Source organism: Schistocerca gregaria, chromosome 2 (genome assembly GCF_023897955.1).
Source record: "Schistocerca gregaria isolate iqSchGreg1 chromosome 2, iqSchGreg1.2, whole genome shotgun sequence".
Taxonomy (NCBI): Eukaryota; Metazoa; Arthropoda; class Insecta; order Orthoptera; family Acrididae; genus Schistocerca; species Schistocerca gregaria.
In genome coordinates, this window is record NC_064921.1 from 692,123,952 (window position 1) to 692,150,313 (window position 26,362).

At 43.3% G+C, this 26,362-nt stretch overlaps 1 protein-coding gene across 5 annotated transcripts in view; it reads left to right on the top strand.

Annotated features, from left to right (window-relative positions):
• The first annotated feature begins 1,996 nt into the window (after positions 1-1,996).
• The window catches only part of LOC126334777 (agrin-like), an 884,963-nt gene continuing 860,597 nt past the window's right edge, over positions 1,997-26,362 (top strand). For 3 of the 5 annotated variants that reach the window (XM_049997373.1, XM_049997372.1, XM_049997377.1), the window contains exon 1: positions 1,997-2,158. The gene's annotated coding sequence lies outside the window, so the exon portion shown is untranslated. The remainder of the gene's footprint in view (positions 2,159-26,362) is intronic. The other 2 variants (XM_049997374.1, XM_049997375.1) reach the window with 2 other exon arrangements.

Here is a 26,362-nt window from a genome sequence, read left to right on the forward strand (position 1 = left end):
GGGGGGCAGATTGGTGGGAGGGGTGGGGAGGATATGGGCATAGAGAGAGGGCAGTAGAGGAGGTTGACCGAGCGACAGGATGAAGGAGGAACTGGGTAGAAAGAGATTGAAGGAGGAACTGAACAGAGGGAGGTTAGAGCAGCAGATAGCCAGCGAGGCGGAGGAGGAGATGAAAAAAACTGAAGGGATGGACAGAGAGAGAGTAAGGGAGCAGTTAGTCTGAGAGAGGGGAAGAAGGACGATGACAGAGGGGTGAAGAGGAGATGGACAGAGATATGGGGAAGACATGGTCAAAGAGAAGTGGAAGAGATGTGTGCAGTATATGACATAGAGTTGTACTAGTGTGAAGCTCTGGGTATTACGACTTAAAATAAGGATCTTATAAAATATTACATACAATTAAATTTGCTTTGTCCTTTTTTTTAAAGAAAACAGCAGTTACGCAGATATAAAATTAGGAGGCATCTACAACAATATTCCATTTCACATATTATCAAGCGAAACAACACTAAAATAACCACCGAGCGAGGTGGCGCAGTGGTTAGACACTGGACTCGCATTCGGGAGGACGACGGTTCAATCCCGCGTCCGGCCATCCTGATTTAGGTTTTCCGTGATTTGCCTAAATCACTCCAGGCAAATGCCGGCATGGTTCCCCTGAAAGGGCACGGCCGACTTCCTTCCCCATCCTTCCATAATCCGATGAGACCGATGACCTCGCTGTCTGGTCTCCTTCCCCAAAACAACCAACCAACCAACTAAAATAACTCTGAAATTTAACTCATCTCTCTTATAAACTCATCAGTTTGCTTAAAATCGACTGAAAAATTTCGAACACAAGAGTAAAAAACACAAAATAACTATTTACATAAAAATAAATTTTTGATATAACACGTTTTTAAATCGGCCTAAAAATGTAAAATAATTTCTCCCAGCTCCATATAGATTCCTACCATCATACGGATAGCCTGGAAACTTGCGGTGTAGAATTTTTAAGGGCTATGAAACTATTTTCAAGATTTAAAACGAAAAACATTGGGTGCATGCAACACACAATTGATGCAAGAATAGATCACCTTCTTATAATTATATATTGCATATGACCCATGTTTTTCACTTTAAATCTTACAAGTATTTTCAAATCCATTAAAAATTCATAATCACAAATATTGAGGACTGCATTTATGGGGTAAGGTACCTGTAAGGGCCTAGGAGGAAGTATTTCACACGTTTTAGTTTAATTTACAAACGCGGTATTTTAAAGGTTTATTTTAATTTTAATATTTATTTTATGTGTGCCCACTATATTGTCCACATTTTAGATAGAAAACAGAAGAGGCACTAGTGCTACGTAATGTACATGGGCTGTGGATCCGTGCGAAGTTGACAATGTTGTTTCACTGCTTGTTACAGATTTTGTGGGTGATTGGTTACGTCTGAGTGTGACTCTCTGGGCGAACACTATGTCATGCAGTCCTTGTAGCAGTATTGGGCGAAGCAAAATTTGGGTATGTGATTTAACGATGTAAATGTCCTTTTGTTCTTTAGATAGTGTACTTACATTTTGGATTTTAACTATTCAAGGACTGGTCCTGAATGTTTGACGACGCCAACTCGCTTATACTTTTTAGTCTACGTTTCTCCTTATCCTAGTCTGCGACTAATAATGACTCAGCAATAAGGAAATCCTGTCGAAGAGAGAGTCGCCAGAAACTCGAGTCGTGCCGCTGCTGTATTTCACGATAAGAGTCGGCTGCCGGGGCCATTAGGATAATCTCGTGACTTTCACCTGAGTTCGGAAGCTGCCGAGCCGGCGGGCAGCCGGAGGCGCGTGTCCTCCTCTGCCGCCGTGTCGTACGTCGAAAAGAAAAGAGATCCGGCGAGGAGCCGGCGCTGGCAGTGAACGTGACGGAGTGGCCGTCTGTCTGCGGGTCCCCCTGCTCCTCCCTCTCCCCCTCCCCCTCTTCCCCGCCCCGCCCCTCTCGCGAGTTGACGCACAGTGGCAGTGAGTGCGCGCGCACCGCGGACGCCTTCGCGGACCCGCCGGCCCAGCCGCGTGGCCCGCTGTTCCGCGGCGCGCCGTCAGTCGTCGCGGGAGTGCCGGCCCCTTCGCGTCGCGCAGCCCGCCATACGGCCCGCTGCTGCTGGTTGCCATACGGTACGTCACGCGCCAAGTGCCGCAAGCGCTTGCTCCCCTCTCAAAGTTTCTGGATTGTTAATCCTTCCTCTCTTCACTCACATTGTGCATTTACCACTCACTAAATAAAGTCCGATTTTTTGTATCGCGAAAAATTACAATTTAAAAACTAATATTATGGACACGAAACTGACAACTGGCCACGAATCCTTGGTCATAGTGTGTTAGTGTTTCCCCTCCCAACTCGCTGTCCCCCTCCGTCCCCCTCACCTCCTATCAATGTCACTTACTGCCATCGGTACTTTTAACGTGCCACAAATGTCAAGTACTTTAATAATAGCACATAATACACAAAATGTTTCTATATATGCACTACTTAATAATTAGAGTTCCGTGCCTCAATCGGTAAGAACGGAAACCTCAAAGGCCCATTTTGTTGTGTGTCTGTCTGTCTGTCAATTGGTAAGATCCCTCTTTCTCAGGAACGGGTGGAGGTAGCATATTGAATTTTATGTCAAATACTAAGTTCTACGCTCCTTTGGCGGTGAAAAAAAGTCAGTGCAGTTAAATGATATCGCTAATTATGTCAAAAATCTTGTTACTATCAAACTCACAGAACAAAACAAATAATGTACTTTCCATTCACCTACATTCATAAAATTTGGCAAGAAGATTGGTTTCACTGTACAAGGAAAGGAGAAAAGTCTGAAAATTGTTAATTTGTAGTAATTTCACATGGTGAATATTTTACTTCCTATTTATTGTCCGTCTATCTGTGAAGACCCCTTTTTCTCTGGAACGAGCACAGATATAGAGCCTCACTTTATGTCAGACCTTAAACTCTACAATTACTTGACAGTGTAAATAATGTAAGCGCCTTAGTCAATGCAGTCAAAAGATACGGGCGTGTATGTCACATATTTTGATACTCGTATGACCTATGGATCAACTATCTCTGTACGTTATAAAATTTGATAGGCCTGTTTTGTTAACAAGCACAATGTAATGTTTCCTGTATATACACTTTATTGTTCAGTGACATTCAATTATACTGTATTCCCCTGTATGGGGAATACATAATGTGTGTACGTGTACAGGTTGTGACGTAGGAACTACGACATAAGGAAATTTGGCTCTGGCCGTGGGTCGTGTACGAATACCCAAACCGGTTAAGGCGACCATTCGCGCAAAGTGGGAAATCCGGTTACGAGTCACGGTCCAGCACAAATTTTCATCGTCGTCATTCCCTTGTACAGCTGATGGTTGTTCGTATTCGTAACCGCGAATACAGTCGTGTATAATTAAATTTGTACGCAACCCTCACACGCCTGTCATACTCTCACTAGTCCGGTTTTATTTACACCAAACAACTTCTGATGTTTTGGGTCGACAGTTAAAACGCACTTTTTGAAAGACACCGTCTTCCCACTTTTGAGTGCTATGTTTTATTTTACTGTACAAGACTGCAATTTCGGCAAATTGCATTATCGAGTGTTTAAATAGTTTCTTAGCATATGTCAGATATATCCAGCCATTAGACGAACATCGAGACGTGACCATGGTCTCGAATATCTTGATGTTTGTATAACGGCCGGATACTTTTGACATAAGCTAAGGACTATTTTAAGCATTCGACAAATGCTTAAGTGCCGAAATTGCAATCGTGTACTGAAGAATAAAGCGTAGCACTAAATGTAGGAAAGACGATGTCTTTCAAAAATTATTTTACGAAGTCGGTTAGCGTATTGCTTAAAAACATGAAAAACATTCGTCTGAACAATCTGAGAAGTGCACTGTGTCATGAAAATGATTTGATGGTTAAAGTAGCAACAGACTCTGTTAGCTTTAACTACGTCACAATTTGCGAGATAAAATCGAAGTATACACTCGGCATTATCAGTATTTCATTTAGGACCACGGTTGTGAACATAGGCCTGCACATATGGCTATGTGATCGTGTAAATTAGGCGGATGCTGTCTCTCTGTCCTTTTTGTCTATACTTGAGGAGTCAGTCTGCTGTTTGTTTCCTAAGTGTAGGGTCTTTCCACTATCTGCGTTACCTCAGTCATCCACCTGTGGTCTGACGCTTCTGCCTGCGGACTCGCGAACCGCGTCGAATGTGTCGTTGACAGGAGGTTCGCTGAGTCTGCGACCTGGCGCCTCAACATGGCCAGGCCCTTCAGGTCGGAAACCCATCAACGCGGACAAGTCCACAGGCAAACGATAGAAAAGAACCGTGTGTCAAATACAGTTCGTAATTTCTTGTCATTTTCTAGACTCTGTCTTCGTGTCATTTAGTTCTACGAAAGTCACCTGAGAAAATTAAAAGCTGATATGTACATGACAAACGAAAATATATGAATGCTGTCACTAAAATACTCTCTGCCCCTCCACCTGCTGAATATGCTCCATATTATCTATAATTGAAACTCATACATTACTCCGTTTTTAGGTTCGGTTTGTCGCCAAATTGTATAGTCATAAGCCTTAAGAGTTTCAGCTCCTTATACAGGTTTTGGTAACTCGCATTATGCAGTTTCCTGTAACTTTTGTCCTAGAATTTATTGTAGGTACTCCCCTTAAGCTATATGTTCACAGCTTCATCTAACACGAACGATATTGGTCCACGCTGGCACTGAACTAATTTAAATGGAATGTTGTAATGTCGTATAGTACATCACGGGATTGCAAACTTGATAAATTAACTGCTCACCTACATGAATTTTTAATTAAATTATTTATAAGTTATTAAGTTTCGATATTATACTATGCAACAGAATTTCTACATGATAATTTTACTGTTTCATTGTCGATGAGACTATATTTTACGTTAATTCTGTGTTGCAACTTTTCTATAACTGTGAACTAATTAAAGGCTCACGAGATGTTATTGTTGCACAGAATAATTATGGTTTGAATTTTATTCGTTTAGTGTAATTTTGAACTTTGAAATATGAAGAAAGAGTGCCCCACAAGCATAGCCGTCAGCAACAAAATTTGACATTGGCAAAATGAGCAGCAGTACATTTGAAAAACTCTCTTTTATTCAAATGCGTCTTGACAGCATTTGGTGGATTCATAAGAGTTAACCAGTTATGACTGTTCAAGTAGTCATCAGAACCAGTGCACTGTTACGTAAATGCCCATGATGAGCACTAATGAGAACTTGAGGTACAAATGCGATCAAGAAATTTTTGAATAAAAGAGCATAACCAAGGTATTAGATAAATTTTATAATTTGTTGTCAATGATACTATCAGTGGCTCTGAAAAAATAGCAAAGAGCAGTTAAGAAATGTGTACATAACAATTTGTATATCTTTAGCACGGTAATGGATCGAGTGAAAAGCTCCGTAGTGACAATGTTAGACAACGCTTATCGACGTGCAGCAGTATTGCTGACAATACTGCCTGGGTTTCACGTGTGTTTGCATTGGATTTACACATGATTTCTACCTCTTTGTGAGAAGTGAACGGCTTAGACCACGATATCTCATTACGTACATATCCATTCTCTCTCTTTTGACTGTCAATGGTTTCTTATTTTCTCGAAAATATGCGTCTTAGAATCGTGAAAAACTTTGCATATGTTATTTCTGTGGCATGCTGTTACCAGCCTGATGTATGCGCTGACGTAACTTTTCACGGAGCGTGATTCTACGCCACAGACTACGGGAATTACAGAGACGTTCGCAGTCACAAAGTAAAGGGAGCCTTAAAAGGTCGTAACCGATAACTTTGGAGCCCAATGCGAAATGGCTTTCCGTTGGAAACCAACGCCTCATAACTGAGAAAATCGTAAATTTTTCTGACATCGTGAATTGATCTGTTGACAAAGTATTTCTTTCGTGATGAATGTGAAATATACATAAGCGTGAGAACATGTTTTCTAAGTCTGTATGAACTGTTACGAGAATTTCAAAGTAGAAGTCACGAGCATGCATCAGAAGGCAATGACTGACTGATTGGCTGACCGATCATCGCCCAGTCCGCTTGGGATAGAAACTAGAAATTTGAATAGGGTGCTGATATTATACTATAGACATCGTTTAGTAAGGGATGCTTCGAAGTTCCACTCCTGAGGGTTGAAGTAGACGATGGTAGGATTTTTGAAAATGTGTGGTTATTAAGGCAATTTTGATGCTCGAAGAACAAAACTGTTATTTGGTTTCTCGATCAGAAATAAAAATATACGTGCTCCGGCACTCTTGAAAGTTCAACCCTTAAGGGGGTAAAATAGGAGATGAAAGTCTGTTTGAGAATATTTCATTACGAAAGAAGTTTTGAAACTAAATCTTTAAAATTTGTATGTGGCGTTCCGATTAGAAACTGAAACAAAAATGTGTTTCGGTATTTCGCTACATTAAAACATTTCTAAAGCTAAAGCTATGAAAATATGTATTTGACTTCTAAATAAATATGTGTCAAGGGATGAAAGTGTCTATGAAAATATCACCACAAGCACTAAAAAGGGAGCATTAATAAAGTACTCAGTCTCTAGCTGCCACAATCGCTTTTTGGTCAGAAGTACATTCGGAAAAGACCATGCTTCTACGGCCGTAATTAGAGTACAAGGTTTAGAAGATGTTTCAGTTTGTGAACAACATAAAAATTTTGTTAAAGGAAAACAAAACAAAAATCTGTCAAGATCATACAATCATCGCGAGTGAGAAAGTGGGCGCTAAGCTAGGATAAAGTATTTGTAGAAGTAGCTGAGGTAGAAGAAGCTAGTCGTTCATATAGAAGCCTCCTCCGCTGAAATCCCTCACTTCCTTTCCCCTTGTGGTGTTTCAGTCCCTACAGTTCCCGCTTTCTCTCGCTCTATCCTTGTCACCCTTCTTCTGTCTAGCCAAAACGCAACTTTACGTCTCGGAACAAACATTCCCTTTTCCTCTACAAAACTTAGTGACTCCCGTTTCCCCCCTGCACACATATATCTCTATAAAAGTTAAAGGAAAGAAATGTGACGCTCTCTCTTATCACACTCCTGGGTGTCACAAGCGTCTCTTCGGCCCGACGAGATCCTGCAGCGGTAAGTATCGAATTTACAGCCGGGAGTTTTGCAACTTGAATCCCGATGCAGTCGTTCTGGAGCCAGTACCTTGAAAACGAAAGGGCCTGTCCAGTGCTGGGCTTGTCAGGAGTGAGTACCTCACTGATACGTCTGACACCTTCAACTTCGTGACAATAAAGTGCACAGGTCAGATTATAGAATGTCACTTTTACTGATATGCCTACATACCTACTGATAAATTAAATATCAAAATAAAAATGGGGTACTAATGTAGGGGCGTGATGTGCAACTATCGTAAAAATGCGAGAGTAGTCGTGGAGTTTTAAGTAACACCTAAAAAAAGAAGTTATGTGCATATTATACTTTTGTTAGCAGGTATATGTCTATAGTCCTACCACACACTGGCCTCCCCGCGTCACAGTGCTGTAGCAAGGCGCAAGAGGGCTGTAAACAAAACGACACAGTCCATTGGCAAAGTCGAGTATCGTGCAATAATTTGGTTTACAGTAACAACGGAAATGTTTCAGCTGTGGCAGTACAACCCAGGATGGTAAAGAAGTTGTTTGCACAAGTCTGACACAACTGGAACTTTTCCCCTGTTACTGAAACGAAATTACTGCAGAATAATACATTTTAATAATGGACTGTGTCGTTTTGTTTTGGCTCGTCTAGGGGCATGCTACTGTACTGTGACGAAGGGATCTCACCGTGTGGCGGGGTTGTAGACATGTTCCTGCTAGCAAAAGAATAATAGGTACGTAACTTTTTTGTCGAGTGAAATTTGCAGGCTTGGTTGTCATCTGCATTTATGTTCAAGCATGCATTTCTCGCTATGTTGCCGTATTTTTGCCTAACCCCCGTGTATGGATCTCGGGAGCTATCGTGTGCTCATGATCGTACAGCGAATAAAGTAGCTCGATTTGTTCGCGTATCAACTTTGACTACCCGACGTGTCTACAAAGAACTGTAACACAGCGCTAGAAGAGTGGATGTATAAAGATACTAACTGACAGGGGACGGAGGCGAGTATCGTGGCTTGTCAGTGACAGTCGGTATCAAGTTCGCCAGAAATTGCTGCTGTCAGTGAACGCAGTCCCATCTTCGCCAGTTTCTGAGAGTATAATGCGAAGTTAACTTTATGCAACGGGCGTTCGGAGTCGAGTACCGTTTTTCGCAGCGACAAACGGCTGCTCGTCTGCAGTCAGATAGAGAATAAGGAAATAGGACAGTGGCTGAGTGGAGGCGTGTAGTGTGGACAATCGAGTTGTGATTTTCAAATGGTGCAACACATCGTGAATACCTATCACCCAATGGGAAGTCTAACTCTTAGTGCATGAAAGGTGTAATTCAGGCGGGAGTGATTCAGTAATAAACTGTAAAACACACACACACACACACACACACACACACACACACACACACACACACACACACAAAAGCAAGATGCGTACTAAGGTTATATTCGGCTTGGTATTGACTGAATTCTTACATGACCTCCTGACGGACATCGAGCCATATTCGGTCCAGTTGGCTTGTCAAAATCCGATCTGGTTGGAGAGCCCTACCCATAAATCTCCAAATGTTCTCAACTGGAGAGAGATGCAGCGACTTTGCTGACCAAGGTAGGGTTTTTCAAGTACGAAGACAAGCAGCGGAAACACTTGCCGTGTTTGTGAAGCATTATCTTACTGAAATGATGCCCGAGATGGCTTGCCATGAGGGGCATCAAAATGGGGCGCAGAATACCCTCTACGTACCGCTGTATTGTAATGGTGGAGCGGATGACAACCAAAAAGATTGAAAGAAATGACAGCCCAGACCATCCCTTTGGTTGTCGTGCTCTATGTCAGGCGACACTCAGGGTGTATTCCACCGTTGTTCGGGGGTGTATGCAGGCACGTCGTCTGTCTGGAGTCTCATTGACTAGAGTAGGATTGTCATCAGTGATCAATCCCGCTTCGAACTGATCGCCGATGACCAGTGAAGACGTGTCTGGAGACGCCCAGGAGAGCAGAGGGGTACCAATCTGACTGTCGCCCACCATAGGTTCATTGAGTCCTCTGCCAGGCACTTTATTGTGAATAGCATAATAATCACGTAGATGTAGATGACTGTCGCCCACCATAGGTAACGGACCGACAGCAAGGAGTGATGGTATGTGGCGCTATTCCTTTTCATCCACGCACCCTTACAGGACTGCCATACGTCGACGATATTCTACGCACCGTTTTGTTACCCTTTACGGCAAGCTATCGTGAGCTTACATTTCAGCAAGACAATCGGCGAGGGTTTCTACCGCTTCTCTTCCTGCTAGCCAAACCTTACTTTGGCCAGCAAGGGTGCCGTATCTGTCCCCAACTGAGAACGTTTGGAGCATTGTTGGCAGACCCTACAACCATCGGGTTTTTGGACATCCAACTCAGTAGTTAGACACAATTTGGCACGATATCCCTCAAGAGGATACCCAACAACTCTGTCAGTCATTGTCAAGCCGGATAACTGTTTGCTTAAGGGCTGGAGAGGGACCAAATTGCTCAATTTGTGAAGCTCTTTTCTCTTGAATAAATCATCCATTTTTTCTGTAATTCTAATCAAGACTTCTGTCCCATTCGTATAATTCCCCAGTGGTGTGGCCTTTATGTCTTACTGCCTCCGGAGAGTGTATTGTTTTAGTGTTTCTCGTACTGTATGTTGGAACATGAGCCATGATTTTTATTTCAACGTTCTCATTCACCGTTACCCATCTACGCCTACATTTACACTCCCCAATGCCACCTTACGGTGTGTGGCGGACGGTACTTACAACCTCTTCCCTCTTTCCCTATTCCGGCCGAGTATGCTGTTGGTAAGTGGGCTTGAATCTCCATAATTTTATCTTCGTTGTCTTTTCGCGAGATGTACTTAGGAGGAAGCAATGTATTCGTTGACTCGTCTACGAACGTACATTCTCGTAATTTTAGCAGGAGACCATACGTGATGCACAGTGCCTTTCTAGCAGCGCCTGTCACTGTGATTGTCCGAGAATCTCCGTGACGCTATCGTGCTTATTAAGTGAAACGCTAAAGAAAATTGCTGCTATTCTTTGGATCTTCTCTGTATCTTCTGTCAATCCTACCTTGTGCGAACCACAGACCAACGAGCGTTATTCAAGTCTCGGTCCTACAAGTGTTTCTACATTTTTATGAAGTATGTGCTGGGATACCCCAGTCTTCATAGATGACAAAAGGCGTGTTTGAGGACTAAACCCACACGTTTTGGGTTTAACGAACCCTCAAGGAACCGGCTTGCCAGTTAAATCATCCAACCTTATTTCTTCAGACGGTGTCTAGGTCTATTTGAAACATCGAATGAAACTTAGCAATCAGTATATCCGCAATTTGGTAGCTCCGCGGGACATCACTGGGGCTGGCCGGCTTCAGCTGGAAACGGTGTAGCTTGAAAATTTGTGCAATCCTTTCCTCGCCAAACTGAGACCATCATCACGGTGGCGTAGCACAGCATTAGGGAGCATATCATATCGAGAAACATAGACACGCGTTGATACAGAAGGGCAATAAATCTGGTTATAACAGAAACAGGGAGGAGAACTTACCAGTTCCTTCCTGTAAAGGAAACATTAAAAATAATCATATGTACTACATGTACGGACATGGCCTACATCCCAGAAGTGCGTTGAAAATACGACATGGTACCATAGATTTTTGTGCATGCGAAGTAATCAGCACTCCGGACCACATCGTGAGAGAATGCGTCATTAGACAAGGTGCTAAAGAACTGGACAGGAACGTCTTTGCACATACAACTGTCTGTAAGATTATAAGGACTGAGGACCTGTGGCAGAAGGTGAACTCGCTAGCAGCAAAAACGTCAGCTTATAAACTGCAAGCCTCATGGCTGACAGACAACCAAGAAGAGGCCACGTATCATGAGCGGGAGGCGCACCACATCAAAACATTCATCCGCAACAAACTTCCGGAAGCAGTGGGGATAAGAACTTTGGTGGGAACCAGAAAAGATTTGTTGAGACGCTGACGGCCATCACCCAATGTCTATTGTTTGGGTGTCACAGCAGCGTAGCCCCTATGAATCCTGGGCACCTCACAGCGCCGGGAGCTAACTATCCAAACAAATGAGAACTCTGCGTTGGTAGTGACATCGAGTACAGCAATGTAGTGTGGTGCTCTGAGATGTAGTATTCTATTGTAGTGTAGACCAGAACTATAAATTTCTAAATTTGTGATCCAGCAATGCAGCATATTGGAACAGAGTTGAATCATGTGTTTTTTCGATCCCGGATGAACTTATATCTCAGCGCCATATGGCCAAATGGAGTAATTAGTTTTTTTTAAAAATCCTTATTTTTTCTTTTTATGTATATCTTTTTTCTTTGTACAGCGTAATGGTTAATTATACTAACACATTTTATATTATATTAAAATATTATGTGCTACATTCACGCCAATTCATTTCAACACTTGGTCTGTTCTTGTTTTTAGATAACAGACTAAAAATAAATAAATAAATAAATACACAAATACATATATATTAACGCGATGTCTGCTGCGAGTAACCAACTTTTCGTCCTGTGTGCTGAATACTTTAGTAGTCCAAGGAGTATGTTATTTTGAGCCAGGGTAATGCTTCGAAAGTGTATCGTGAGTTAATAACTGGCTTGAAGTAAAATCATTTTTAACGGAAGCGAAGGATTCATTATCTTATTTTTGAAGTGCCAACATTTCGTAGCTTAACAAGATGGCTTTCGGTAGTATCTCAGCGTTGTTATTTGTACATTGCTTTTTTCAATGTATGCTTATGACTCACAGTTTTCCGTGTGTTTAGCACATCCTTTCTCTACGAAGCATTTCATTTTCCAGCGTTAAAAATCCGAAAATCCGCAGACAGGTTTAGAGAGAGAGAGAGAGAGAGAGAGAGAGAGAGAGAGAGAGGAGAGAGAGGGTGAGAGAGGGAGGGGGAGGGACGGAGGGGCGGAGAGAGACAGAGGGAGAGACAAAGTGAGAGAGAGAGGAAGGCCGAAGGAGAGAGGGATGGAGGTAAGAAGGCAGGGAGAGATAGGGCGAGAGAAAGAGACAGACAATGGGAAGGGAGAGAAAGTCGACAGAGGGAGAGGGACGATAACAGAGATAGAGGGTGAGAGAACGAGAGAGAGGCAGATGGGAGAGACAGAGAGAGAGAGGGGGGGGGGGGGGAAGGGAGGAAGGGAGGGAATGAGAGAGGTAGTTGGCAATTGCTCTTTCGAAGTCTATACGGTTCGCTTTCAGTGCCCGCGTCTAGAAATAGTGCGAGGTTTCTTCCCTGGAGAACGTTGGGCAAATTAGGACGGCGAATTCAGAACCTGTAAAACGAACGACTCTGAACGGCACAGCGTCTCATTATTACGCGACGGCGTGTCGGGGCAGAGCGGTGTGCGTCACGAATGGCACACGGCCCGCAGGTGGGCGCTAACAGGCTCCTGAAACGCGACGGGCATAAATTAAACGCGCCCGATGCAGAGTGCAGCGCGCCCTATTAGTCACGCGGAGAGCGAGCACCGTTACTCGTGACGCGTTCGAACGGCTGCTTCCGTTTCTGCACTTCTTCAAATTGTTGTAATTTTTCAGGCATGTAAAAACAAAACTGAGATAACAGATCAATGTGGACCTAAGGGAGAGGCAATGGGAAGCTCAGTGTGCACTGGGTCAACGCACGTCGGGGCAGAAATGAAGATAAATGACGCCGCAGGAAGAACTTGGAAAATTTATGGCTAAGTGCCATCCATCACCGCTGATCCAATTACACTTGTGCACAGCCGATGGGACCGTCTGATATCGCCAGCATTCAGAAGCACATATCTCGGGTTGCGTTTCTTCTTCTTTCTCGCGCTCCCTTATTCATTTTGTCTTCACTTTACTTCCAATTTCACTACTTCTGAATACTTTCGTTTCTCCTTTTTGCATCATCAACTACATTTCAATCATGAAGGCACCACCTACTCATGAAAATGGCAACTGTATTTCGTTACTCTTTGAAATTTTATATTTAATTAGATGTAAAACCGTACTTTGACGGTGCTGTACGATTTGATGCACAAATTATGTTGAAAATTTAATGGCGATATTTTCTCGCGTATTTTTACTTGTCTAAAATTTGACTGCTGTAGATGATTTGAGGAGTGTCAAATATATAACTGCTATTGTAACAGCGATGGTTGTGTAATAAAATCGATACACCAACCGAAATTAATGTTCTCCGTCTGTAAGGAAGACCTTGTTGACGACAAATGTTCGGAATATCTTAAACAGTGTTCCGATAGGCGTTCTAACATGTAATAGATTTTGATCAGACGCCTACAGCAAAAGAGAATTTTCATAAATCTGTGGAAATAACGCCTTAAACAATACATATTTATTTGTTTCTGCAGGGGATTTGACTCAGTACCTCTTCTACGCTTATTAAAGGAAATGCAGTCGTGTGGTGTGTCAAGCGAAATTTGTGACTGAATTGACGATGTTATGGTTGGGAGGAAGCAGGTTATTGTCTTGGATGGATGGTCATCGAAGGGTGAAGAAGTAACCTCAGGTGTGCTCCATGGAGCTGTGCTGGAACCCTATCTGTTCAAGTGGCACATTGCCCATGAAGTAAACGTTAATAGTAACTTGAGACTTTTCACAGATGACGCATTTCTCTATACTGAAGGACTATTCGAAAAAAACTTCACAAATTTTGTCACATATTGCTAAGATTTGAAAGTTGTACAGAGAGTGGCACCACGCTTTAAATGTACAGAAATGTAAATCGTGCACTTCACAAAACTAAAAAGATCGTGGTATCCTATGACTACAGTAACAATGAGTCACTAATGAAGTCCGTCAACTCGTACAAACACATGAGTGTAACAGTTTGTAGGTATGTGAAATGGAACGAAAGCATTGGCTCGGTCGTAGATAAAGAGGGTGGCAGTTTTGGGTTCAGTCGTAGAATACTAACGTAATGCAATAACTCTACAAAGGAAATTGATTACCAAACGCTAGTGTGCCTCATATCATAGTATTGTTAGTTACTCCATGCTTGGAACACTGAGTGACTCCATTTACTAATATGTACTTTATTACAGACTATGACCACGTTCGTATTTTACACGTAAGCCCTTTTCTAGTGAATATGAATATTATGCTTTGGTGAAGCCACGCCAAATGACCAAAAGCGATGTTTTCAGTTCTTCTAGTAAACAACTTCACTAAGAAAAATCGAACGCGACGGTGGACTACAATGAAGACCATAATAGCAACTGGGAGAGGGGGGGGGGGGGGGGCTCTTCATTAATCCATCCAAGAATATTGCTCACGTGTGCGAGAACCGCACCAAATATAGAATATTGGATGTATTCACAGAAGAGCAGTACGAATAGTCACAGTTATTTCCCATGAGGGAGCGTCATGCACATGCTGAAAAACAGAACTGGCACACGCTTAAAGATAGGTGCTAACTATCCCGTGAAAGCCTAATTACAAAATTTCAAGAAGTATTTAGGAGCATATTACAACTCCAGACTCATCGCTCTGGCAGAGATCGCTAGTTAAATATTATATAGAGCACGCACTGAGTCATTTAAGGAGTTATTTTTTCTTTGTTCCATACGTGAATCGAATGGAAACTAAATATGTAGTCATTTTCTAGCAGAATTGTACCCACCCCCGCCGCACACCTTTCATGAGGGTGTTAGGGTGTTACTCCCTCCTCCCATACCTCTCCCTCCACCCCACGCGGTCCATCGATCCGACTAAGCTGAATTTCAGTGCGTGGGGGTTTATCAAGAACATTTTTTACGGAACAAAAGTTTGCAATCTGGTAGATCAAATACAACGGATCTACGCCGCAGTAGAGGTCGCAACACCTGTCATTCTTATGAATATCTGGCGAGAATTGGAGTACCGTTTCGATATCTGTCGAGGTACAAGCGGTTCCCGCATTGAACACTCATAAAAAAGTTTGATCTAGTATCTGCAATGTCGGACAAATAAACTTACAAACCTTAACAGGTACTGAAATAATGCATCCTTTACGTTACTTGTTAGAGATTTTGCAGTGATGAGATGAAAGGCCATACTCATCTAGACTTTCAGACACGTCTAGCTGAATTTAGAACCAGTTATTGCAATGTATCGTATATACATTCTTCCCTAAATTTACTTGTTTCTTTTCGGCTCCGTAAACTTTCCCGGAGTAGTATTTTGTGATATTCATGTCGGGTCTCCTGTCGGAATATATTGCATTGGGACACAATATTCCCGCGGTCCACGTGCTCCATTTTCAGGTGACGAGGCCGTCACACTAACTCGCCGTAACTGATGCGAGTACCAGAGTGTTAGGGCGACGGCCTCACCTGAAGATGGAGACCAAGTAGACTGCCGAGATATTGTGTACAGATGACGATATCTTCCAGCTGGAGACCCAACATGAATATTACTTGTTTGTTTACTTGAAACAAAGTCTTTTTAACTTTTCTTTCAGGGGTAATGGATTGTTATGCACTGTTACTTGTTTGTTTACTTGAAACAAAGTATTTTTAATATTTGTTTCTGGGATAATGGATTGTTATGCACCGTTTCAGTATCGAAGCGGAAAGTGTGGTCTTTATTATGTGGAAATTTTCTTCTTTTAACTGACCCATGACTGCCTCCGTCTGGAATTTCTTTTAAATTAATCTACTTTCACTACATAAGAAACCTACTAACGCGAATATTCAAAAATTCTTTGAATAATTCCAATGTATTTTTGCACCGCTTCGTATTGGAGCTTTATTTTGTCCAATTATTGGCACCCCATCAAATACGTTTCATTTAACAGGGAATATACGTGTTGAAGTTATACTTCACTTAGCATTACAGATTACCCTCACATCAAATTCGCTGTTACGGAATGTATTGACAAATAGCTTTTACGTATCTTTATATAGAAACGCTTTTAAGCCAGTCTAATGGTTAACCACGTGGTATACGATTCCATTGTCGGCTGATGCAAATAAATTTAAAGCATGTGTTTTTGCGAATTATCTCGCCTAAACCGCAACGTCCGCACTGAAAATTATATTTAGAAAATGACTACGATGTGCGGTTTTCAATTAATTGGAATATAAACCATTTAATACACAAACACAGCTTCATTACTTAGCCGCATCGCATGGTTGCAGTCGTCGGTGTATCTGGCCCTCAGCGATCTATACTACAGGGCGGAAAGTACATCTACATCTACATCTACATCCATACTCCGCAAGCCACCTGACGGTGTTTGGCGGAGGGTACCCTGAGTACCTCTATCGGTTCTCCCTTCTATCCCAGTCTCGTATTGTTCGTGGAAAGAAGGATTGTCGGTGTTCCTCTGTGTGGGCTCTAATCTCTCTGATTTTATCCTCTTGGTCACTTCGCGAGATATACGTAGAAGGGAGCAATATACTGCTTGACTCTTCGGTGAAGGTACAGTCTCGAAACTTTAACAAAAGCCCGTACCGAGCTACTGAGCGTCTCTCTTGCAGAGTCTTCCACTGGAGTTTATCTATCATCTCCGTAACGCTTTCGCGATTACTAAATGATCCTGTAACGAAGCGCGTTGCTCTCCGTTGGGTCTTCTCTATCTCTTCTATCAACCCTATCTGGTACGGATCCCACACTGCTGAGCAGTATTCAAGCAGTGGGCGAACATGCGCACTGTAACATACTTCCTTTGTTTTCGGATTGCATTTCCTTAGGATTCTTCCAATGAATCTCAGTCTGGTATCTGCTTTTCCGACGATCAACTTTATATGATCATTCCATTTTAAATCACTCCTAATGCGTACTCCCAGATAATTTATGGAATTAACTGCTTCCAGTTGCTGACCTGCCATTTTGTAGCTAAATGATAAGGGATCTATCTTTCTATGTATTCGCAACACATTACACTTGTCTACATTGAGATTCAATTGCCATTCCGTGCACCATGCGTCAATGCGCTGCAGTTCCTCCTGCATTTCAATACAATTTTCCATTGTTACAACCTCTCGATACACCACAGCATCATCTGCAAAAAGCTTCAGTGAACTTCCGATGTCACCCACCAGGTCATTTATGTATATTGTATCGAGCGCCTTGCGGAGGTCAAGAAACACGGCATCTACCTGGGAACCCGTGTCTATGGCCCTCTGAGTCTCGTGGACGAATAGCGCGAGCTGGGTATCACACGACCGTCTTTTTCGAAACGCATGCTGATTCCTACGCCGTAGATTTCTAGTCTCCAGAAAAGTCATGATGCTCGAACATAATACGTGTTCCAAAATTCTGCAACTAATCGACGTTGGAGATATAGGTCTATAGTTCTGCACATCTGTTCGACATCCCTTCTTGAAAACGGGGATGAACTGTGCCCTTTTCCAATCCTTTGGATCACTACGCTCTTCTAGAGACCTACGGTACACCGCTGCAAGAAGGGGGGGGGGGGGGGGGGGGCAAGTTCCTTCGCGTACTCTGTGTAAAATCGAACTGGTATCCCATCAGGTCCAGCGGCCTTTCCTCTTTTGAGCGATTTTAATTGTTTCTCTATCCCTCTGTCTTCTACTTAAATATCTACCATTTTGTCATGTGTGCGACAATCTAGAGAACGAACTACAGTTTAGTCTTCCTCTGTGAAACAGCTTTGGAAAAATACATTTAGTATTTCGGCCTTTAGTCTGTCATCCTCTGTTTCACTAACATTTTGGTCACAGAGTGTCTGGACATTTTGTTTGGATCCACCTACCGCTTTGACATAAGACCAAAATTTCTTAGGATTTTCTGCCAAGTCAGTACATAGAACTTTACTTTCGAATTCATTGAACGCCTCTCGCATAGCCCTCCTCACACTACATTTCGCTTCGCGTAATGTTTGTTTGTCTGCAAGGCTTTGGCTGTGTTTATGTTTGCTGTGAAGTTCCCTTTGCTTCCGCAGCAGTTTTCTAACTTGGTTGTTGTACCACGGTGGCTCTGTTCCATCTCTTACGATCTTGCATGGCACATACTCATCTAACGCATATTGTACGATGTTTTTGAACTTTGTCCACTGATCCTCAACACTATCTGTACTTGAGACAAAGCTTTTGTGTTGAGCCGTCAGGTACTCTGTAATCTGCTTTTTGTCACTTTTGCTAAACAGAAAAATCTTCCTACCTTTTTTAATATTTCTATTTAAGGCTGAAATCATCGATGCAGTAACCGCTTTATGATCGCTGATTCTCTGTTCTCCTTTAACTCTTGCAAATAGTTCGGGTGTGTTTGTCACCAGAAGGTCTAATATGTTATCGCCACGAGTCGGTTCTCTGTGTAACTGCTCAAGGTAGTTTTCAGATAAAGTACTTAAAAATATTTCACTGGATTCTGTGTCCCTGCCACTCGTTATGGACGTTTGAGTCTCCCAGTCTGTATCCGGCAAATTACAATCTCCACCCAGAACTATAACATGGTGGGGAAATCTACTCGAAAAATTTTCCAAATTATCCTTCAGGTGCTCAGCCACAACAGCTGCTGAGCCCGGGGGCCTATAGAGACATCCAATTACCATGTCTGAGCCTGCTTTAACCGTGACCTTCGCCCAAATCATTTCACATTTCGGGTCTCCGTCAATTGCCTTCGATGCTACTGCACTTCTTATCGCTATAAACACGCCTCCCCCTTCACTGTCCAGCCTGTTTCTGCGGTATACATTCCAAGTACGCGGTGAAGACTGGGACAGAGGTGATGTGGGAGAGAGCGTGGCCCTTGTGTGCAACAGAGATGTGAAATGAGGTCTGTACGCTCGCATTAAACTCGCCAACGTGTCCTATGACGTCATCTTAGAACGCTCTGTCTCTACACTCTTGGGGATTCGATTTAGCTCGAACACTGTGGGCTATGCAGGCATAGAAAAGAGAGCGAATGCTCACAGCTCGCGAAGCGAGGACTCACAACATTGCTCCTAGGTACATAGCTGTTTGGCATCACGATTATGAACCAATGTATTAACCGATAGTCTAGCAGTGAATATTGCTCTGTGTGTGTGGTACATATATGTACGTATATGTATGTATGTGTGAATATGTATACAAGATATTTCCGTAAGCGTGTGCAAAAATTTAACAGAACATAGAGGATGCTCCACTGAACATTATGAGGTAGGGATGCTGGGGTCGTAGAAGCCATTAGGAATAAAATCACATCACTGTGTTCTTTTTTTATTTAAGTTAGTTACTCGCCGATCGAGAGAAATAAACACTCTTCGAGATGAATGATTCCTGTTAGGAAATTGTTCCCTGTACAGCCTTTCAGCAGCGAGAGCATCGCAACGCTCCTCGCTGGACACAAATTGCATGTCGTGAGTTCTGCGGAACTGTGTCGGTACTGCTCCACCTACTGTACTGTACATCTCTGAATAGCACCGACTAATGAATGGGTGCGTCGATTCATAGTACGTTCTGTCATGGTACAATGTAAATACGATACAACACAGCCACCTTATGGACAAGTAAAGTAAATAAAACCTGCATCATGCCTTCCTACTAATCAGGCTCGTTCTCCTTGTTTCGTTGCAGGAAATAAAAACGTAAATCTAAATAAGGAGCACAGTGCATTTACACTTGTATCCATGTTATTCGTAAATAAGCTGGAAAACAGTAATTCTAGACGAAGCAGTAGAAAAGTTTACTTCCAAAGCTCCTTAAGCTGGCTTCTTCGACCCCAAGTTCCCTACATCAAATAGTTCAGTGGAGCGTTCTCTGCGTCCTGTTACATTTTTGCACGCTCTTACAGAAATACCCTGTGTATGTATGTATGTGTTTGTATACAGAATTCGTCTGGCAAACTTACATAGGTTGCCCAGAGATAAAGTCTTGGTATTTTGGTATCCGGAATCCACAGTCTCCGGCGGCTCGTTACAGAGTTATTGCACTTAGTTTGGATGGCAAAGGATTGGTCGCGGAGATCCTGTTTCATGGCCGTCTCGGGCATCAGACGTGGTACCAGTGGACTTCTTCTGGGGACATATGAAGAGCCTGGTTTACGAAACTCTGATCAGTACTCTCAGGCTGAGCGTGTAAGACAGTCGATGGCGTTTCGCTGTACACTCCACCTTAGTCGTACTGCTCTAAATTTTGATTGATACCTGTAGGGGAACTGGTCTGCGTTTGTTACATGTTGCACTGTACATTGACAGAACAGATTAAGGACACTGTGCTAAAAGTCCATATGTTTCGTCTGAGGGTTGTCCTATCACTTTCTAAAGTGCGTTGTGTAATCTTCGTTTTGGCTATTGCATGTTTCAAGCTTCTTCACTCCTTTGAAACAAGGGTGACTGCGGTAACAAACCGAATAAATCATACTTGCATAATTACTCAGTAACGAGCCACTGTAGACAGCTAGTCCATTGCACAAAATACTCTGAAGGTATCCCTAAAAAAAACGTTGAAAGTTTGTCGGTGGACTTCTGGTTCATATAACAACGGAAGAAACGACAACACTAAAAAATAATTAATGTTGTTGTTGTTGTGGTCTTCAGTCCCCAGACTGGTATGATGCTCCTCTATCCTGTGCAGGCTTCTTCATCTCCCGGTACGTGCTGCAGCCTACATCCTTCTGAATCTGCTCAGTGCATTCATCTCTTGGTCTTCCTCTACGATTTTTACCCTCCACGCTGCCCTCCAGTACTAAATTGGTGATCCCTTGATGCCTCAGAACATGTCCTACCAACCGATCCCTTCTTCTAGTCAAGTTGTACCATAAATTTTTCTTCTCCCCAATTCTATTCAATAACTCCTCATTAGTTATCTGATCTACCCATCTACAGCATTCTTATGTAGCACCACATTTCGAAACTTTCTATTCCCTTCTTGTGTAAACTATTTATCGTCCACGTTTCACTTCCATACATGGCTACACTCCATACAAATACTTTCAGAAATGACTTCGTAACACTTAAATCAATACTCGATGTTAACAAATTTTTCTTCTTTAGAAACGCTTTCCTTACCATTACCAGTCTACACTTTATATCATCTCTACTTCGACCATCATCAGTTATTTTGCTCCCCAAATAGTAAAACTCCTTTACTACTTTAAGTGTCTCATTTCCTTATCTAATTCCCTCAGCATCACCCGACTTAATTCGACTACATTCCATTACCCTCGTTTTGCTTTTGTTGATGTTCATCTTATATCCTTTCAAGACAATGTCCATTCCGTTCAACTGCTCTTCCAAGTCCTTTGCTGTTTCTGACAGAATTACAATGTCATCGGCGAACCTCAAACTTTTTATTTCTTCTCCATGGATTTTAATACCTACTAAGAACTTTTCTTTTGTTTCCTTTATTGCTTGCTCAATATACAGATTGAATAGCGTTTGGGAGAGGCTACAATCAAGCCTCACTCCCTTCCCAACCACTGCTCCCCTTTCATGTCCCTCGACTCTTATGACTGCCATCTGGTTTCTGTACAAATTGTAAATAGCCTTTCGCTCTCTGTATTTAACGCCTTCCACCTACAGAATTTGAAGGACAGTATTAGATTCAACATTGTCAAAAGCTTTCTCTAAGTCTACAAATGGTAGAAACGTAGGTTTTCCTTTCCTTAATCTTTCTTCCAAGATAAGTCGTAGGGTCAGTATTGCCTCACGTGTTCCAACATTTCTACGGAATCGAAACTGATCTTCCCGGAGGTTGGCTTCTACCAGTTTTTCCATTCGTTTGTAAAGTAATGTAGAGTAATGAAATTTCGGTAATATGCTTGCCTAGAAAACATATTTAACTGATTAATATTGCACGATCACAGGATAATGTGATATGCTGGTACGTTAATGACCACAGTAACGGCCAGAATGTTGAATACAAACATGAAAACGTGCATGCATTACGTTGTACAGGTGCCGGATGTAAGTTTGTGGGATGGCAATTCTATATCTGTTGCACTTGGGCGGTCCATATTATGTCGGTTAGTGCAGCTTGTGAACGACACTGTAGTTGTAGCCAGAGATGTCGCATATGTGCTCGAAGATAAGGTAATCGAGCGGGACTAGGCAGCAACACGTCGATATTCTGCAGAGAATGTTGGGGGACAGGAGCAGTATGTGGGCGAGAACTATCCTCTCGAATCACGAGACTGGTGTGCAAATTTACGGTCAGGGTGCGTGCGATAATCACGAGGCTTCTCCTGCTCTCATACGAAATCGCTCCCCAGACCATTACCTCAAGTGTAGAACCAGTGTGTTTAGCACGCAGGCGGTTGGGCTGCCATACGTCATCTGGCCTCTTTCTAACCAACACGCGGCCATCACTGACACTATGGCAGAACCAGCGTTCATCAGAAAACACTACAGATCTCGACCCTGTGCTCCAGTGAGCTCTCGCTTAACATCACTGATTTCGCAATTAGCAGTGGTTTGGAGTCAGTAGAATGTACGCTACAGGGCGCCCGACTTGTAGCTGTCCTTGAAATAACACTTCGACGCGTCACTGTCGTACCACCTGATGCTCTAATTGCTGCTGCAGACGCAGTACGAAGTGCCAGAGCCACACGCCAAACACGATAGTCTTCCCTCTCAGTAGTGCCACGTGGCCGTCCAGAGCCTGGTTTTCTTGTGACCGTTCACTCTCGTGCCTACCGCTGCAACCAATCACGTACAGTAACTACATTCCTGCCAAGTCTCTATCTGAAGTCTCGTGGAAGGAACATTCAGCTTCTAGGATCCTTACTACATAACTTCATTGACATTCAATGAGATGTTGATAATGGCTTCTGTGACACCTTAAAGACATTCTTGGCCAACAACTCAAGATGTCCAGTCTCAAGTAACTAACACTCACGACAGTTACAGCGCGTATTTAAAACAAACCTGGTTTGCATCGTCATAATGGCGGTACTAGCGCCACTGTTACGTGACTGGCGCGAAATCTAAATAGACATAATGTTTCAGATGTACAAACACACCTACCGACTTCTGGTTGTGTCATTTTCGGTATACGATAAATCGCACACATCTAACAGGTATCAATTCGACTAAATACCTAATAATAACAATTACGAGTAACTTAAATTGGAAAGACCACATAGACAATATTGTGGGGAAGGCGAAACAAAGACTGCGCTTTGTTGGCAGAACACTTAGAACATGCGACAAACCCACTAATGAGACGGCCTAAATTACACTTGTCCGTCCTCTGCTGGAATATTGCTGCGCGGTATGGGATCCTTACCAGGTCTGATTGACTAGGGGCATCAAGGGAGTGCAAAGAAGGGCAGCTCGTTTCGTGTTATCGCGAAATAGGGGTGAGAGTGTCATTGGTATGGTACGCGAGTTGGTGTGACAGTCACTGAAACAAAGGCGCTTTTCTTTGCGACGAGATCTATTTACGAAATATCAATCACCAACTTTCTCTTCCGAATGCGAAAATATTTTGTTGACACCCACCTACGCAGGGCGAAATGATCATAATAATAAAATAAGAGAAATCAGAGCTCGAACGGAGAGATTTAGGTGTTCCTTTTTCCCACGCGCCATTCGAGAGTGGAATGGTAGAGAAGTAGTATGAAAATGGTTCGATGAAACTCTCTGGCAGGCACTCAAGGGTGAATTGCAGAGTAACCATGTAGATGTAGCTGTAGATACAGTTCCTTGGTGTTTCATTTTTTCCGTCAGCGTGTATACTGACATGACCTCCTACCTAATAGCCGGTATGTCAATCTTTGGCACGGATAACAGCGGTGACTTGTCGTGGCATGGAAGCTATTAGGAACGGAAGCTGGAAGGAGTTGGCACCTCGTTTGCACACACCAATCACGTAATTCTCACATATACCGGAGGGGAGCCGATGAGCTCTGACACCACGTTCAATTACACGCCACAAGTGTTCGATGGGGTTCAGATCAAGGGGGCGGGGCAGGAGGGCACCACGTTAATAGGAACTTCTCCATCAAACTCCTGGCGTTATGACATGCCACATTATCTTGGAAAATGCCACTGCCTTCGGGAAACATGATCGTCATCAAGGAGTGTACGTGGACTGTAACATGTTTACGATGCTCCTTGCACGAGCTCCACTGGAGCCATGGATCCCCACGTGAATGTTCCCCAGAGCGTAATGGAGCCTCCGCCAGCTTGTCTCCATCCGGCAGTACAGGTGTCCACTGGAAGGCGACGGATTAGCGTCCTCCAATCGGCATGGTGAAGGAGTTATCAGTATTCATCAGACCACGCAACGCTCAGCCACTGCGCCAACGTCGAGTATCGATGGTGACGTGTCCATATCAGTCGTAGTTGATGATGTAGTGACGAACTTTGGCACATGCAAGGATCGTCGACTGCAGAGGCCCATCATTAGGAGTGCACGGTGTACTGTGTGTTCAGGCACAGTTGTACTCTGCCCAGAATTAAAGTCTGGTGTTACTTCCGCAACAGTTCGCTGCCTATTGTGTTTTATCAGTCTGCCTAGCCTACGACGTCTGGCATCTGTAATGAAGGGTCACCGCCCACCCACACGACATCTGGACGTGGTTTCACCTTGTTTTCGCCACGCGTTGAAGACACTCATCACACCTCTCCTCAAACACCAGACAAGTCGTGCAGTTCCCGAAATGCTCGATCCGAACCTCTGGGCCATCAAAATCTGCTCCCGTCAAACTCAGATAGATCGCGTGCCTTCGTTATTCTACACACGGACAGCACATTCATACTACATGCACCGTGTGTGTATCGCACTAGCGGTCATTCCTCTCCAGGTGAAGCTGTATAACGTGGACAAGTTCATATCGACAGTAGGTCCGTTCTCATATATTTCTGGGTGATCGATGTACGCTACTGGCCATTAAAATTGCTACACTAATAAGAAATGCAAAACGGGTATTCATTGAACAAATATATTATACTAGAACTGACATGTGATTACATTTTCAGGCAGTTTGGGTGCATAGATAACGAGAAATTAGTGCCCAGAACAACCACCTCTGACCGTAATAACGACCTTGAAACGCCTGGACATTGAGTCAAACAGAGCTTGGACGGCGTGTACAAGTACTGCCGCCCATGAAGCTGCAACACCATACCACAGTTCATCAAGAGTAGTCACTGGCGTATTGTGACGAGCCAGTTGCTCGTCCACCATTGACCAGAAGTTTTCAATTGGTGAGAGATCTGGAGAATGTGCTGGCCAGGGCAGCAGTCGAACATTTTAACATTTTCTGTATCCAGCAAGACCCGTACAGGACCTGCAACATGCGGCCGTGCATTATCCTCCTGAAATATAGGGTTTCGCAGGGATCGAATGAAGGGTAGAGCCACAGGTCGTAACACATCTGAAATGAACGTCCACGGTTCAAAATGCCGTCAACGCGAACAAGAGGGGACCGAGATGTGTAACAAATGGCACAACATACCATCACGACGAGTGATACCCCAGTATGACGATGGCGAATACAAGCTTCCAATGTGCGTTCACCGTGATATCGCCAAATACGGATACGACCATCGTGATGCTGTAAACAGAACCTGGATTCATCCGAAAAAATGACGTTTTGCCATTCGTGTACCCAGGTTCGTCGTTGAGTACACCATCGCAGCCGCTCCTGTCTGTGATGCAGCTTTAAGGGTAACCGCAGCTATGGTCTCCGAGCTGATAGTCCATGCTGCTGCGAGCGTCATCGAACTGTTCGTGCAGATGGTTGTGTCTTGCAAACATCCCCATCTGCTTACTCAGGGATCGAGACGTGGCTGCACAATCCATTACAGCCATGTGGATAATATGCCTGACATTCGACTGCTAGTGATACAAGGCCGTTGGGATCCATCACGGCGTTCCGTGTTACCCTCCTGAACCCACCGATTGGATATTCTGCTAAGAGTCATTGGATTTCGACCAACGCGAGTACCAATGTAGCGATACGATAAATCGCAATCGCGATAGGCTACAATCCGACCTTTATGAAAGTCGGAAACGTAATGGTACGCATTTGTTCTCCTTACACGAGGCATCACAACATCGTTTCACCAGGCAACGCCGATCAGCTGCTGTTTGTGTATGAGAAATTGGTTGGAAACTTTCCTGATGTCAGCACGTTGTAGATGTCGCCACCGGCGCCAGCCTTGTGTGAATGCTCTGAAAAGCTAATCATTTGCATATCACAGCATCTTCTTCCTGTGGGTAAAATTTCGCGTCTCTAGCACGTCATCTTCGTGGTGTAGTAATTGTA